Genomic DNA, 18,439 nt, shown 5'->3' with positions numbered 1-18,439 from the left:
GGCAAGTGCTCTTCCAATGAGCCACAACCCTAGCCCAAGCACCAAAATTTTAACAGTGGTTATTTCATAAGATTGAGGGCACAAAAAGTAAAGGTTTTGATTTTCTACTGTTAAAAATTTGTTTTGTTTTCATTTTCATGAGTGCAATTCCTAATCAAAATTTTTAAATCAATGGATATTTCCATTTTGAAAAAAATTGAGAAATCCCTAAGGAAATATAAACTCTCCACAGTTAAGCATCCCAGAATCTTTCAATGTTGACAGGCTAGTGGAAATCAATGTCTCAATTCATACTGTACTAGATCTAGGTCACTGTTTGGGACCTTGTGTGAAAACAGGTGGTGGGAGCTGCTTTGGGGGAGCTTGATGGAAGGGTATGCTAATTCTTGGCACTAGGCTGTGACTTGTTACATTCCAGTTTAGAGACACTCTTTGCTGGTGCTTCTGGGGACCTTAGCAAAATAAATGAATAAAAGGTTCTTCCTGCAGGACCAAGAACCTCCCAAGATACAGATATCTTGGGTTCCCTTTTATCTGGACTAGGAAGAGTTCAGAGGACCAAATGGCAAGTACCCAGGGCTCTGGTCCAGGACTGTATACTATCATCAGGTAAAGCTTCCTTGGGGAGCAAGAGTACTACTTCCTAATAAAAGTCATCTTGTTCAAGACTCCAGGAGGGACTACTCCCATGGTTTCTACCTTCCTGAGACACCCTTCATGACAGAGCTCGCTTTCCGGTGAGCACCCTCCACAGAGCGCCCTGCACATCGGGATTCCTGAGACTGTAGATGAGTGGGTTCAGCATGGGGCTGACAACAGTGTTGAGGATGCCAATGCCCTTGTCCTTGTCTGAAGCCTCCACTGAACCCAGACGCATGTAGCTGAAGACGCCTGTCCCATAGAAGATGCCCACCACAGTGAGGTGGGAGCCACACGTGGAGAAGGCCTTCTTCCTGCCCTCCGCAGAGCGGATTCGCAGGACTGCAGCTGCCACGTGGATATAGGAGGTGACGATGAGAATCACAGGTGCACCTGCCATGAGGATACCCAGACCAAATAGCAGCAGCTCATTGAGCTGGGTGCTGGAACAGGAGAGCTGGAAGAGCTGGGGGAGGTCACAGTAGAAGTGATTGATCACATTGGGGCCACAGAAGTTGAGTGTGGATATGGCCACAGTATGGGTCAGTGCATTGGTGAAGGCACAAGCCCAGGACACAGCCACCAGTATCCTCTGGACTGTCTGGCTCATGCGGGTGCTGTAGGTAAGGGGCCGGCAGATGGCCAGGAATCGGTCATAGGCCATGGCTGTCAACAAGAAGCAGTCTACACCAGCCAACAGATGGAAGAAGAAGAGCTGTGTGAGGCAGGCTCCATATAAAACTGTATGCTTGTGGGACAAGAGACGACTCAACATTGAAGGAACAGTGACAGTGATGCACCCAACATCCAGCACTGACAGATTCCCCAGGAGGAAGTACATGGGGGTGTGGAGTTTAGGCTCCACCAAGATGGCTGCCAGGATGCTGAGGTTGCCCCCGACTGTGACCAGGTAGGCAAAGAAGAAGAGCACAAAGACAACTGGTCGCAGCCCAGGTGTCTCCACCAAGCCCAAAAGAATAAACTCAGTCACTGCAGTTCTATTGGCTCCAGGCAATGAGCCCCCGTAATAAGACATTCCAGAGTGGAAGGGATCAGCCTCAATTATTTAGTTAGTCAATAAAAAATATATTGACCTACTTACACTTGCTGCTCCAGGCAAAACCCCCAAATTCCTTAGGGAGTATTTCTCACTCCTCAGGCCACACCTCACTTATTGTCTGTGTCCTGCCTTCACCGTAGTATCCTTACCTCACTTCCATGTGCATTGCCCAGTGCCACCACTACCTTGGACTTCTTTCTTCTCAAAAGGTATTTAAGTCCTTTCTCACTTTGTTCCCTGGAGTCAATGAATGAGGTCCTATATGAGATTTGGGGGGAAAATTATGCTAAAAGTAAAAAAGAACAGAACACATGAATTGATCATAAATCATTACAAATCTATTAGAAATAAAACAAACCTCTAGCAAATATAAAGAAGAAAAAAAGAAAATATATAAAATTAGTAATCAAAAAGTCATAGTATTCACAGATGAAAAAGAAATTTAAATAATCATGGAACACTATCTGCTCCTAAATTTGGACAAATGATTGATTCTTCAGCCATCAGAACCATTCCCAAATGAAATAAACCAATAAATAAATAAATAAATAAGAAGTAAACAACAACAAAACATTGTCAGAAATGTACTTCAAATGTGCAGGCTCCAGTTTTATTCCATTTATATGCAAATTGTTTTAAATTTGTCAATATAAAGAGAATGTCTACATCATGTACACCTTCTGTATCTTAGAAATAAAGAGAGCCTTCCCATTCATTTTTCATCATTACCAAATCCTGATACTAAAATGTAACAATGATAAAAAGTGGAATTATTCTATACTACCCTCATTTGGCTAAAATTCGAAAACCCTAAGTACAACAAATTAAGCCTATCATAATCAAATTTTATAGAAAAAAGAGAATGATTTAACATTAGTAAATTTACAAACATATAATATTATTATACTAAAAGAGGAAATCTTTCTAAAAGGCAATTCATAAGTGTCTACATCCATTTGTAATGTAGAGAAAAAAAAGTAAACGCTTCTATAGCTCCATGGAATGTAAGTGTGTAATTTATGTGACCTTATATAACAGGAAATGACCACTGAAAGCCTGTATCCCTCCTAAAGGTAAAATAAAGTGATATTTCTATTAAAATCAGGAGCAAGAGAGCCCTGGTCTTCATTACTTTGAATATTTTTCATTATTCTAAAAGTTTCAGGCAAAAAGACACAAGAAGTTTAAACATTAGAGGAGAAAGAAGAGAATAATTGGAAATGACAAAGTTGTCTAAATGACAACCCAAGAGAGCAACAAACAAACAAACCTAGGAAATAGAATTGTCAAGAAATTGGCAAGATAGATAAAAAGCAATTATACACAAGCCAGTATATTTGTGAAACACTGATAATAATTAATTAGAAGACTGGAACATTCTAATTCATAGCAGATAATATCTTCTGACATAAAATTAAGAGTATGTAGGAAATAAGTTTATACCTGAAGTATGGACACAGGAGCCTAGAAAATGGCAGGAAGGAAATAACTATGGATTCCACCAACAGTGGAAACATGGGAGCTTCTCAGCTCCTCCTTTTCTGTTTTTCCCTCAGGTGATCTACAGTGAATTGGATTCTTTTTATAATCATATATATTTTATGTCAATATAATTGCATATTTTGGTTCCTTAAGATTACAGAGTTCCTTAATGGCCAAAGATATAGTGGTTCAATGATTGCTTTGTTGATTCTCCTACAGATTAAATAAAAGTATACAATGCTTCATATATTTAATATATATTTATTATTTCATATAGCTCTATGAAATAATAAAATAAAATTTAATCCATTATGTTCTCTTCACAGAAAGTCTGCTAATAACAAAACAACTAACCAGTTTGTCAGTTTCCACCAAAATTAATCTCTGTGGTGTCCATCAATGGAAGCTGAAGGACTGTTTTACTTTATTCTTGTGTGCATGCTTTACCATACTTTATTTTCTTTGATGGATCTTTCAAAATTTAGTAACTAGATAATATTTTTCGTGTCCGTAAGTATTTAGGTCATTTTAAGAATATAGCTAAAACCCTCATAGATAACAATAACCAAAGTTTTTGAGCTCTGAAACTTTCATTGCCATGATCTAGAGATAATGAAGATAAATTCCTGATCATTATAAAATACATGGTGTTAATTTCCTATTGGTAATGTAGACCTTCAGTTACTATGAGGAGGCCACATCTAGGGTCATATTTTCTGGAATCCACTGGCATAGAGTACCAGTTTGAACAGTTTCTACACACAACAGTGTCCTTGCTAGTGCCCATAACTATATTCAGTATACCCCATGACATGGTCCCATGGACACTGGCTTAAGTTAATTGGGATCTTGGAGACTATCTACTCCCTTATTTCACCAATGAGGAGACTAAGGTGGAACACAGTTGAGGTAGAATTATAGGGTTTAGCGTGAAGAAAATTTAATCCATTATGTTCTCTTCACAGAGATCTGTACCTATGAGATCTCTGGTTTTATATTTTTCCAAAATAGTGCCCATTGATGAGCCTACTCATTTTACATTTTTTAACCCCCAAATAACTAGGAGGCCATCAGATGAGAGGCCATTAGATAAGAGTATCTAATTGAGTACCCCAAAGGCACTTCCTGATTCCTAAGGAAGCATTAGAAAATCCATCATAAATACACAGAAGAATGAAACTACATTCTTGTCTCTCATCAAAAAATCAACTTAAAGTGGAACAAAAACCTAAATGTAAGACGTGACACTAAGAAATTCTAGAAGAAAGCATATGGGAAACACTTCAAGGTATTGATATAAGCAAAGACTTTTGGATGAGACCCCAAAAGGACAGATGACAGAAGTAAAAATAGACAAATGGAATTGTATCAAAATAAGAAGCTTCTGCACAGAAGAAAAATAAAGGAAAAAAAACCATCAGCAGAGTGAAAAGAAAGCCAGCAGAATGCAAGAAAATCTTTGCAAACTATTCATCTGACAATGGATTAATATCCAGAATATATAAATAGCTCAAACAACTCAACACGAAAAAAAAAACAATAATCTGATTTAAAAATGGGTAAATAATCTGATAGACAGTTCTCAAGACACACAAATGTCCAACAAGTATGTGACATAAACAGTCCATTCTTGGCCATCTGATGTGTAAGCGACTTCTTATAGGTGAGACATTTGATGTAGTGTTTCCTAAACTTTCCTAAAAATCCTTAATCTTTTCTGAAACTGTTTAACTGGAATATCCTCTTGCTTCCTCCAGGCTCTCAAATCCTTTGACTCAACTAAAGTGTTCCTCCTCTGATGAAGTTTTCATGATTCTTCCCCATCTCAAGCTCCTTCCACTAAACTCCCACTACACTTGAATTGAATACCTCACAGCTCTTATCTCTGTTAACCCCTTGCAGGGTCATTCCTCTATAGGACACACCTCTTCTCCACTCTGGCTTCAGAGAAATGTATGCCTGATTCAGCTTTGCATTCTCAATGCCTGTTACTGTACTTTGCGTACAGTAGGTGTTTGATATTTCTGAAATAAATGAGCGAGTGAACTTTGAAATTAAGACCATAAGATCAACAAGATCAGTGGAAGAGAACATAAGGTTGGGCTGCAGAAGTTGGGAAAGTTTTTCTTTATGAGCTGGAGTTTATGCAAGATGATGAAAAATTGATATGGTTTTACAGTATAGGCTTAAGTCTAAGGCACAGATGTACTGCTGTAGGAAATTCAGCTCCCTTTGTCTAGATGCAGGCATTTCTAAGAACTCATTTGGGAGCAGTTAAATCTATCCATTGATATGACATTTGCCTTTTCACAAAAATAGCCCAAAAGGATTTGGAAAATAAGGGGTAGGCCCTGTGAATAAAAAACATATGCCCCCCCAAATTCCAAAAGCACGACTCAGAAAGATCTACAATTCTTACTCTGTAGAGGTGAAACTTGTCTTTACCAAGATTCTAGGATGAGCACCATCTATGCACCTAAGATGGTGATGGCCTTGAGTGAAGAAATCCTCCTAGATTAACATCCCTAGGTGTCCAGCATGAGCTTCAGGCCACCCTTATACAACATTCACCGTCCTGTACTCCGACATTTCAACAAAGCCCTTTATCATTTGATGTGGCCTTCTGATGTAGGCTTCTGGTTCCAGGTTGCTTCCTGAGGAATGGGTCCTGACAGAAGGCCGGATGCTGTGAATTCCCTCATAAATCCAATAGATACATAAACAGTTTCCATCCAAAGACTTTGTCAAGGTAGGCAAAGTGCCCTGACATAGGAGGGTCCCAGCACTTTCTCTCTTTTGATGTGTTTCCCTGAGCAAGACTCTCCCTACTAAATCCTCTGTGAAATGAGAGGTTCGGCTCACTTGGGCACACCCTGGGTGCCTCAGGTTGCTGGAGAGTACTCACCTTGTTACAGGTGTGATAGCCAGCAAGGCTTCTGCAGAAGGGAAATGAAGAATTGGAGGCACTGTTCAGGCCCTAGCCCCAGAGAACAAGGAAGGACCATATATAAGAGAATAAAAGAGAGATGAGATCATCCTGTCATGGAGCTCCATCTTCTGCAATGTTATGCTCTGGGGACCTCAGAAATTAGCCCCCCAGGAAGGAAAGGACCTTGGGGAGCCACAAACATATAAACAATCCAAGCGTTTAATGAACCCAATAATGACTTTGTGTTGCTTTTGATTGTTCTTAAAAAGTTTTCACACCCATTCCCTACTCCACCCCTCATATTAGTTCCATTGGTAAACAGAGGGTTATTAAGACATTTGTCACACAAGGATAGTGAAGCCCAGAGAGTTTATTCATCATTCTAAAGTCACCCATGGAGTTAATGGTGGTGCTAAAGCCAGACCAGGGTCCCTGGACCAAACAGTTTGTTTCTCCAGATTCCTGGCTCAGTGAGAGCTTAGCAACTCCCAGGCTTGCCTTGCCCTGGAGGTGAGGAGGAGGTAGAGAAAGAGGCAAAGGGGAGATGCTCTCTCCAGACACAGTTTCCTGTGAGTCCTCAGGGATGCAATGCTTCCCTCTCAGAACCTTGTTAGTGCCGACTACTGGGATTGCATTCTGCAGGTGGGAGATCCCATAATAATTTTGGAAGTGGTAGTGGAAGAGCTGAATTGAGCTAAGAGGGTTCTAGGGGTCCCCAGGGATGTCACCCCACACTAGAATTTTCTAGGCCTAATTAGAAGTTGGTGATGAGATTAATAGTCAGGAAATGTGGAGAGGTCATCTGGCTCTTCTTCAGTGTCCTGCTCCATTTCAACCCTGATTTCCCATCAGATGGAGAACGTGCATTTCTCTAGCTATAGGAGCCCAGCTCCCGATACTCTCCCAGGGCATCCTGGTGCATCATGAAGTACACTGATGGGGTCTACTGTCAAACTAATTTGTGAATGGTGTGACTTAGGACCAGCTGCGGAACTTCTTGGTCATCAGCCTCCTCATCTATGAAATCAAAATAATATTTCCAACCACTCAGGTTGGTCTGAGAATTATATAAAATAACAGATGTAAGGTACTTAGTAATGATCAAACAGCCATCACTGATAGTTAGTTTAATGTTGTGGATTATCTCACCTAATCTTCCTGACAAGTCTTTGATGGGATTTGACTATTTGCTGTAATTTACAGAGGAGGGAACTGGGGCTCAAAGAAGGTTAGTAAGTTGCTTCATGTTATACATCCAGGAAGTGGCAGAGCTGGAACTCAAGCCTCAAAACATGATTTTAACAACTTTTCCACAAGATTTTCCCTTCCCTCTTCTTCCCTCTGCTTCAAAAGCAATTAAGGCCCCTCATATCACCATGGGGACTCTGTTTTTTTTTTTTCTCAAGGCTCTGATGTTGGTGCCAGCCCATGGCAGCTCCTTCATGTGCAGTCCTGGTTATCTCCACCTACAGGGTGCTAGACAATTGGGAAAGGGTTAGTGGCCTTCAGATGTTTGCCATTAGACTTGTCAAAGCACTCGGTACCTGTTAGGTAATGAACAAGTCTGGGAGCCACATCCCGGGCATGTTCACTCCGCAGGCCCAGCCCTCAGCTCTGGATTCCAATTCCAGTTAAAAACTGCCACCACCCATGGTGTAACTCTGTTTTACCAGGTGGCTCCTGCCCATTATAATGTATTTTAAAGGCATGGTAATTAAGACAGGTCATGTTTGAGCAAAATTAGAGAAATAAACCAAAACAGCACAACAGACAGCCTGTAATTAATATGTGGAAATCTGACACAGGGCACATGGCATGGCTAGCCTGCAGAGCGATAGGAAAGAGGCCTCTTGGTAAACAGCCCTGGGGCAATCAAGGATCCACGGAGAAAAAGATGATATTCTCCTGCTCATTGCACATTCAATGCAAAAAGCCAAGTTTCAGATAGATGAGATACTTATATTGCAGAGTAACAACGTACAATCTTAAATATATTCTAATAATACATTCCTAAATATATTCTATGGAGTACTCTTATGATCTTTTAGAAGGTACAGATTTCTTAAAGAAGTCCCCACAATATTAAATATATTTTAAAAAGACCAAGAAATTAGCTTTAACTCAAATTTCAAACTGTTTTATTAGTAAAAAGATAAGCCAAGTATTTAAAAAAAACATTTTGGCACATATAGCTATTCTGAAGTATCCAAAACATATTAAAAACTTTTGCAACCAATGAGAAAAAGATAAAGACTCAATAGAAAACAGGCAAAGGATATAAACAGAAATCTCACAGAAGAAACAACAAAGGTCAATGAACAGAAAAGAAAAGTCAGACTTATTGGTAATCTAGCAAATGAAAGGTAAAATCACAATGGAAATGTCACTGTACAATTACTATCTTGAGCCAAATGAAGAAATGAGATAATATCAAGTTTTAAGGAGAACAGAGATCAACAAAACTCTTACACACTGCTGTTGAGAGCAGCAAATTTTGTGCTACAATCTCTCTCTAATTATTTTTGTTTGATTGAATATACCTTGCCTCATTCCTTTTATTTTTATTGAATTTCATAAATGCAACACTAATACAGGCATAGCAATATTGCATATGCAGTGGAGCTCCCAGCTTGAGAATCAAAATTACTTTACCTTGGAATTCAGACAAATTTGGCAGCACTGGGAAGGTCCCAGCAAGTTCAACATACATGAGGGGCACATTGGAAAATGATTTTTTTCTTTAAACCTAAGTTGTATTGATTCCAATCCTAATTAGAGACCTTAGAGAAATTCTTGTGTGTGTGCACCAGGAAATGTGTGCAAGAATGTTCACAGAAGCAAACACAATACCTTCAAACAGAAAAGAGATGATCCATCATGGAACACTAATGCAATGCAATCATGGAAATAAGTGACTAACAGCTGTAGACACTGGTATAGAGAGCCACACAAACAATACTGGGTGAAATAAACACTACAAAAGAGAATGACTAGTGACTTATTGCTCTTATATAGACCATTTATGTAGGTGTTGTTGCTGAAGTTCTTTTCCTTGAATTTAGCAGGTGGGAGGTCGGCCAAAGAGGACTGGCATCAGGAGATGAACTCTCTCTGGTGTTCTGTGCATTGTCACTGACTTGGGCCTATGAACTTGGTCTACCTTCTTGCAGGAAGCTCTCCCATCCCCATGCATGTTGAAGCTGGTGGGATCCCGTGCTGCAAAATCTGTCTGAATTCCAAAGTGAAGTAACTCTGATTTTTAAGCTGAGTTCCACTACATATGTAATATTGTTAGGCCTGTATTAGTGTTGTGTTTATGAAATGCATTAAAAATAAAATGGCCCCACTCTGCCTGTGCCATTCTGGAGCCAACCTATCTCCTTGCATCAAGCATCCAGAGGGGCCCACCTCGCATGGATGGAGGGTACATGGTAGTGTGATAGTCGCCAGGCTGGGGCTGCTGCTTCTGGCATTGCTCCTACACATGCAGATTTATTCAAACCAAACAGCTGTTGTGACACTTTCAAGAAACTCCTCACAGAGTATCTCGGCTGCTCCCAATTCAACTAATGCTACCCACAAGGCAGCTGGCAGGGCCCTGCAGTCAATAGCTAGTCTCCTTGTGATCTCACTTTATCTTCTACATCTCTACTGTTAAGAGACTCAGGCCAAGAAATGTCTCTACTTCCTCATCTTTTAAACCCAATCCAAATGGTGACTAGAAATCCAGTGTGTCAAGGAAGAAGCAGGTCTGCTTTAAATCTACCAATTCCACACCTGACTTTATTGGTACAGAAATCATTGAGAATTCCAAATTGATTGAAGGACATGTGAAGGGTTTCACAGATGATGCATTCCAATATTAAATCTGCTGGAGTTTTACATATGAGATAAAAAGAGATAATGTCCAAAACTGAGACATGATTTCCTCCAATGAGGCTTAAGAAATATGGACACTTAAAACAAAGACATAGAAAAAGAACATGAAGGGCTAGAGCTGTGGGTCAGTGGTAGAGCACTTGCCTTGCATGAGTAGGGCACTGTGTTTGATCCTCAGCACCATATAAAAATAAATAAATAAATAAATAAATAAATGTATTATAGCAATCTACAACTAAAAAATTTTAAAAAGAATATGAAGACTATAAGTAGGGAATAAGAATAATATGTGTTTCTCCTTTCTCATATAAAAATAAGCAATTAAGTCATTTGTACTTATGTCACAAAGTAACAGGAATCTGATCTTGTAAATGTGCACTATTTTGGATGAGACAAAGTACTTGCACAAATTAGAAGGTAGTCATTCCTCAAAATAGAGGACAAAATTCAGAGATGCAAAGACTAGGTTGCATTATTAGTGATAATAGTGAAACACTTGAAATTAGGATATACAATCAACAAATATATGAAAAAAATATCCATCATCTCTAGCAATTAGAGAAATGCAAATCAAAACTATTCTAAGACATCATCTCACTCCAGTCAGAACAGCAGCTTTTATGAAGACAAACAAAAGTAAGTGTTGGCAAGGATGTTGGAAAAAAGGTACACTCATACATTGCTAGTGGGACTGAAAATTGGTGCAGCCAATATGGAAAGCAGTGTGGAGACTCCTTGGAAATCTTGGAATGGAACTACCATTTGATCCAGCTACCCCTCTGCTCAGTCTATACCCCAAAGACTTAAAAACAGCATACTATAGGGACACAGCCACATCAATGTTTCTAGCACCACAATTCACAATAGCTAAACTGTGGAGTCAACCTAGATGCCCTTCAGTGGATGAATGGATTAAAAAATGTGGCATATATACACAATGGAATTTTACTCAGCAATAAAAGAGAATAAAATCATGGCATTTGCAGGTAAATAGATTGCACTGGAGAAGATAATGCTAAGTGAAGTTAGCCAATTCCCCCAAAACAAATGCCAAATGTTTTCTCTGATATAAGAAAGCTGACTCATAGTGTGGTAGGGAGTGAGAGCATAGGAGAATTAGATGAATTCTAGATAGGGAAGAAGAGTGGGAGGCAAAAGGAGTGGGAAGGGGATTAGCAAGGATGGAGGAATGTGATAGACATCATTATCCAAAGTACATGTATGAAGACATGAATTGGTGTCAACATACTTTATATACAACCAGAGATATGAAAACATTGTGCTGTATATGTGTAATAAAAATTGTAATGCATTCCGCTGTCATTTATTTTTTTTAAAAAATCAATAAAAATGTCCATTGGTCAAGGAAATTTTGGCACATGCAAATAATAGCATATATAAGAAAGTCATAACATTGAATGTGCTCATTAAATGATGCTCAAACATAAAGATTGTTTTTAAGAAAGCTGAAAATAGCATATATAAGAAAGTCATAACATTGAATGTGCTCATTAAATGATGCTCAAACATAAAGATTGTTTTTAAGAAAGCTGAAAATAAAATTTTATGCAATAGCTTGTATTTTCATAAACAAATTAAAATGTAAAAATGCATGTGTGTGAGTAGCAGGATATGAAATCAACACCCATAAATTAAAGGCATTTTCTGTATATCAGTGACAAATCCTCTGAAAGTGAAATGAGGAAAACTACCCCATTTACAATAGCCTCAAAAAAAAATACTTGGGAATCAACTTAATGAAAGAGGTGAAAGACCTCTACAACAAAAACTACAAAGGAAGAAATTAAAGAAGACCTTAGACGGAAAGATCTACCTTGCCCTTGGATAGACATATTAATATTGTCAAAATGACCATACTACCAAAAGCACTATACAGATTTAATGCAAACCCCCAATGACATTCCTCATAGAAATAGAAAAAGCAGTCATGAAATTCATCTGGAAAAATAAGAGACCGAGAATAGCTAAAATAATGAAGCAGGTGGCATCACTATACCAGACTTTATACTACAGAGCAATAGTAACAAAACCAGCATGGTATTGGCACCAAAATAGACTGGTAGACCAATGGTATAGAATAGAGGAAATAGAGACTAACCCACATAATTATAGTTATATTAGACAAATGCACCAAAAGCATACATTGGAGAAAAGATAGCTGGGAAAACTGGAAATCCATATGCAACAAAATGAAATTAAACCCCTATCTCTCACCAAGCACAAAACTCAAAGTGGATAAAGGACCTAGGAATTAAATCAGAGACACTTCATCTAATAGAAAAAAAATTACCCCCAAATCTCCATCATGTCAAATTAGGCCCTGACTTCCTTAATAAGACTCCCATAGCACAAGAATTAAAATTAAGAATCAATAAATGGGATGAATTCAAACTCTAAAGCTTCTTTTCAGCAAAAGAAACAATCAGTGAGGTGAATAGAGAGCCTACATCTTAGGAGCAAATTTTACCACACACACATCAGATAGAGCTCTAGTCTCTAGGATATATAAAGAACTAAAAAAATCTTAAATACATAACAACAACAATAACAAAAAACAACAAATAGCCCAATAAATAAATGGGCCAAAGAACTGAACAGACACTTCTCAGAAGAGGATATTCAATTAATCAACAAATATATGAAAAAATGTTCATCATCGCTAGCAATTAGAGACATGCAAATCAAAACTACTCTTAAGATTTCATCTCGCTCCATTCAGGGATGACAGCTATTATGAAGACAAACACAATAAGTATTGGTGAGGCTGTGGGTAAAAGGTTACACTCATATATTGCTGGTGGACTGCAAATTGGGGCAGCCAATATGGAAGGCAGTATGGAGATTCCTTGGAAAACTGGGAATGGAAGCACCATTTGACCCAGCTATCCCTCTCCTCAGTCTATACTCAAAGGACTTAAAAACATACTACAGGGACACAGCACATCAATGTTTACTGCAGCACAATTCAAAATAGCTAAACTGTGGAACCAGCATAGATGCCCTTTAGTAGATGAATGAATAAAAAAATGTGGCATATATAGACAATGAAATATTACTCAGCAATAAAAGAGAATAAAATCATGGCATTTGCAGGTAAATGGATAGCATTGGAGAAGATAATGCTAAGTGAAATTATCCAAACCCCCCCAAAAAAATGCTGAATGTTTTCTCTGATATAAGGAGGCTGATTCACAGTGGGGTAGGGAGGGGGAGCATGGTAGAAATAGATGAACTCCAAATAGGACAGAGGGTTTGGAGGGAAAGGGAGGGGGCAGGGGGTTAGCAAGGATGGTGGAATGTGATGGACATCATTATCCAAAGTACATGTATGAAGACACCAATTGGTGTGAACATATTTTATATACAACCAAAGATATGAAAAATTGTGCTGTATATGTGTAATAAGAATTGTAATGCATTCCACTGTCATTTATTTTTAAAAAATCAATTTAAAAATTTTAAAAAGAAATTAATAAATGAGGACCAAATATTATAATATTTGAATAATAAAGCTCCCTAGAGAAAGAACAAAGAAAATGTGGTGAAGAAATAACCCAGGTAATTATTAAAAATAATTTTTTTCTGGAACTGAAAAAATGCCCAGATTCAAAACATTATCGATAAAAGAGATTGACTCCAAAGCAATCTCTGTGAAATTTCAAAACACTAGACTCAAAGAGAATAATATATTAGCTTTCCAACTCAGGGCTGGGAGGAAGTAAGTTTCCATTCTCATGTGAAGGATAAGGACTTAAATGGACCTTGATTTCTTCCACAGCTGGCTAGCTAGTTTGGAGTGAATCTCCTTCTGAGAACAACTCTCAGAACAGGGCAAAATATTTCAAAATACATTCTTGCAGACACCACAAAGAAGATTTTTTTTAAAGTGAGAACTGTTTGGACAGGACCTGGAGGAAGAGGAAGCCCTGTGGAACTGAGCCATTCTTCAGAACAGCTGCCATTTCCCCTCATTGATTTAAGTCAAGGAAACCAAAAGATTAAGACATCAAGGGGCTGGGATCGTGGCTCAGTGGTAGAGTGCTTGCCTGGCATGTGTGAGGCCCTGGGTTCGATTCTCCGTACCGTGTATAAATAAAATAAAGGCCCATCAATAAAGGCCCATCAACAACTCGAAAAAAAAAAAAAGATTAAGACATCAAGAAGTTGACCATATTTCTGACAATCCTAAAGGACCTGGAGAAAAGAGTTGGGAGTTTAGGGTCTGATAAACCCCTTTGTTTTGGGTTAGGATCCAAAATGTCTACACTCTAATAGTTAAGATTGAACTGAAAGGAACCCTTGCAGGAACTACAGACAGTTCCAATTTATCTCTATCCTTAATATTGAATTGATATGATCCTAAACTTCCAGGGCTCCCACATGCCTGGCAGAAATAAATGTAAATCTTCACTCTAGACCTTGTAAGATACACAGTTTTTATTAAAAACTTTGCAAATATAGATACAACTTACCATCAAAAATGACCAGGCATGTCAGAAGATAGGATAACATAAATAAAAACCATTAGGAAAAATAGACAATATAACTCGATCACATTCTGATTTATACATTCGAATTATCAGACACAAACTTTAAAGTAACATGGTTATTATTTTTTAATTTTTATTCTCATTTGTTATATATCATCAGAATGCATGACAATTCATATTACACATTCACAGCACAATTTTTCATATCTCTGGTTGTATACAAATTATATTCACATCATTCATGTCTTCATACATGTACTTAGGGTAATGATGTCCATCTCATTCTACCATCTTTCCTACTCCCATACCTCCTCTTTTTCCCTCCCACCCCTCTGCCCTATCTAGAGTTCATCTAATCCTCCCATGCTCTCCCTCCCTACCCCTTATATGAATCAGCCTCCTTATATCAGAGAAAACATTCAGCATTTGTTTGTTTTTTTTGGGGGGGGGTAGATTGGTTAACTTCCAACTCCACCTATTTACCTGCAAATGTTTTATTATATTTTCCAACTCCACCCATTTATCTGCAAATGCCATGATTTTTTTTTATTGCTGAGTATTATGCCATTGTTTATATATACCACATTTTCTTTATCCATTCATCTACTGAAGGGCATCTATGTTGGTTCCACAGTTTAGCTATTGTGAATTGTGCTGCTATAAACATTGATGTGGCTGTGTTCCTGTAGTATACTGTTTTTAAGCCCTTTAGATATAGACTGAGGAGTAGGATAGCTGGGTCAAATGGTGGTTCCAGTCCCAGTTTTCCAAGGAATCTCCATACTGCTTTCCATATTGACTGCCCCAATTTGCAGTCCCACCAGCAATGTATGAGTGTGCTTTCCCCCCACCTCCCACATCCTTGCCAACACTTATTGTTTGTGTTCTTAATAGCTGCCATTCTGAAAGGAGTGAGATGAAATCTTAGTTTTGATTTGCATTTTTCTAATTGCTAGAGATGATGAACATGTTTTCATATATTTGTTGATTGATCATATATCCTCTTCTAAGAAGTATCTGTTAAGTTCCTTGGCCCATTTACTGATTGGGTTATTTGTATTTTGGGCTAAGGAAAGAAATCAAAGAAGACCTTAGAAGATCTACCTTGATCTTGGATAGGCAGAATCAATATTGTCAAAATGCCCATACTACCAACAGCACTATACAGATATAACACAATGCCAGTCAAAATCCTAATGATATTCCTCATAGAAATAGAAAAAGCCATCATGAAATTCATCTGGAAGAATTAGAGATCCAGAATAGCTAAAGCATTCCTTAGCAGGAAGAGTGAAGCAGGAGGCATCACTATACCAGACCTTAAACTATACTACAGAGCAATAGTAACAAAAACAGCATGGTATTGGCATCAAAACAGACTGGTAGACCAATGGTACAGAATAGAGGACACAGAGTCTAATCCACAAAATTACAATTATCTTATATTAGACAAAGGTGCCAAAACTATGCACTGGAGAAAAGATAGCCTCTTCAATAAATGGTGCTGGGAAAACTGGAAATCCATATGCAACAAAGTGAAATTAAATCCTTATCTCTCACCATGCACAAAACTCAACTCAAAGTGGATCAAGGACTTAGGAATTAAACCAGAGACCCTGCAACTAATAAAAGAAAAAGTAGGCCCTAATGTTTATCATGTGGGATTAGACCCCAACTTCCTTAATAAGACTCCTATAGCCCAAGAATTAAAACCAAGAATCAATAAATGGGATGAATTCAAACTAAAAAGCTTCTTCTCAGCAAAAAGTACAATCAGTGAGGTGAATAGAGAGCCTGCATCTTGGGAGCAAATTTTTACCACTAGCACATCAGATAGAGCACTAATCTCTAGGTTATATAAAGAACTCAAAAAGCTAAATACTGCACCCCCCAAAAAAAACTTAATCAGGAAATGGGCCAAGGTTATTATTTTTAAGGAGATGGGAGTGGACAGACTGACAATGGCTGCAGAGTGCTAGAAATTTTGCATCTTTAAATGAAAATTTCAGAACTGAGTAATATAACAACCCAAATTAAGAATATATAAGTAACTTTGATAACATTGTGGACACCGCTAGGGGAAAAAAAGTATTTGGGAACCAGAGGATAACTGGGAAAAACAAAATCCAAAGGGAAACCGCTCCCCCAGAGGTAAAAAAAAAAAAGCACTGTTCAGAAGAAAGCATGAGAAAGAAAAGAAAATGGGGTTTGAACATCCCCAGCTGTGGTGACTTTGAGATCAGCCCAAACTCTGTCCCTGGAAAAAGTCTGGTGGCTTGCTTTTTTTGGCAGGTGCCTTTGGTCCTGGCTTCTAACAAGTCAGTATATGGGAGCCTATGTAATAAATAAAAAATAAACTTTCTAGAGTTTAAAGTAGCACACTGCCCCAGTGCTTTCTTCCTTAGCTAGCTCCAGGAACAATCCCAGCCCTGCAACCTCCCCAGCCTGCTAATGTGAGGATCAGTTCCAGACAGCTATGTCAGCTCTAACCTGAGTTTCCAGCCTGCCACCTGTCCTACAAATTCCAAACTTTCCAGCTCCCCCAGTTGCATGGGCCTCTTCCTTAAACCCATTTCCTTGGACAGACAGGTAATAGATAAAGATAGAGGATAGACAGGATAGATAGTAGACAGATAATTAGGACTATTGGTTCTGTTTCTCTGGAGAACTCTAGACAATATAACCACTAATATGAACACCAATATGCCTCTGTAATTGTTTCTGGAGGACAATGGGTCAGAGACCACTATTTTTGTTATAAGTCTTACAGTGTTTTTGGCTCCCTTCCACAATTCTGGGAATGTATTGCTTTAATCAAAGTAGACATAAAAAAAGTTAAGGAAAAAAGAAGTGTGTGTGTGGGAGAACAGCAAAGAAAAAAAGTCAAATGTAGACCCCCGGAGGATACCCTACCCTTAAGAAAGAGATGGTTCAGATATATAAGTAATGAGCATGGGGAAAATTCAAAGGGCCTGTCTGGATGGCCTAGGGCTTTCAGTAGTAGAAACTGCTTAGCACTCTCACCTGGGCAGCATCTCAAGAATGAATGGGATCCATCAGCTTTGTCTTTTCTTGGCATTATTCATCCATAGCATCCAAGACTCCAGGAGAGTGTGCCCAGCTGGCCTGTCTAGAATCTTAGGCCCACTCCTTGGCCAAGGGAGATGGGGAGACCAGGCCACTGAGATTTAGACCCATTGAACTTATACACAATGGCTGGGAATGTAGTTCAATGGTAAAGTGCTTGCCTAGTGCTATGGTTTGGATATGAGGTGTTCCCCCAAATCTCTTGTGTTAATGCAGGAATGTACAGAAATGAAATGATTGAATTAGGAGAGCTGTTAACAAATCAGTACAATCTGGCTTGAATGAGCTAACTGGGTGGAACCTGTAGGCAGGTGGGAAATGGCTGGAGGAGGTGGATCACTGGGGGATTGCCCTAGAAGGATTCTTCTTCCCTTTGGCTCCTTTACTTACTCTCTTTGCTTCTGGGCCATCATGAACAGAACCGTACTCCTCAACCATACCCTCTGCCATAATGTTCTGCCTCTCCTTGGACCAGAGCAAAAGAGTCAACTCACCATGGGCAAATATTTAAAAATGTGACCCAAAACAAGTGGTTCTCTAACCCATTTTCCCTCTCCTGATTTGCCCCTGTCAGATATCTTTGTCAGTGTTACAAAAAAAAAAAAATTACACACCTAGTATGTGTAAGTTTCAGGTTTGATCTTCAGCACCACAAGGAAAAAAATTATGCACAGTCAAGGAGAGGGAAATCTCTGCAAACTTAGATGAAAGCTTTTTGGCAATTCAAAATAGAAGTTCCCTCCCCAAACATATCAAATCAGAATCTTCATTTTAATAAGATCCTCAGGTAATGTTGGTATAAATTTGGAGACGTTCTAAAAGTTGCTTCTAGAATCTTAACTCAGTTTTCTA

The 18,439-nt window shown here is 38.6% G+C and overlaps 2 pseudogenes; one reads left to right on the top strand and one right to left on the bottom strand.

The window, feature by feature from the left end:
• Positions 1-715: 715 nt before the first annotated feature.
• Positions 716-4,325, bottom strand: LOC144256257 (olfactory receptor 3A2-like; annotated as a pseudogene).
• Positions 4,326-9,447: 5,122 nt separating this feature from the next.
• LOC144256195 (signal transducer CD24 pseudogene) lies at positions 9,448-9,768 on the top strand (annotated as a pseudogene).
• Positions 9,769-18,439: the final 8,671 nt, after the last annotated feature.

This window comes from Urocitellus parryii, chromosome 7 (assembly GCF_045843805.1).
Source record: "Urocitellus parryii isolate mUroPar1 chromosome 7, mUroPar1.hap1, whole genome shotgun sequence".
Taxonomy (NCBI): domain Eukaryota; kingdom Metazoa; phylum Chordata; class Mammalia; order Rodentia; family Sciuridae; genus Urocitellus; species Urocitellus parryii.
This window is presented reverse-complemented; position numbering and strand designations above follow the sequence as displayed.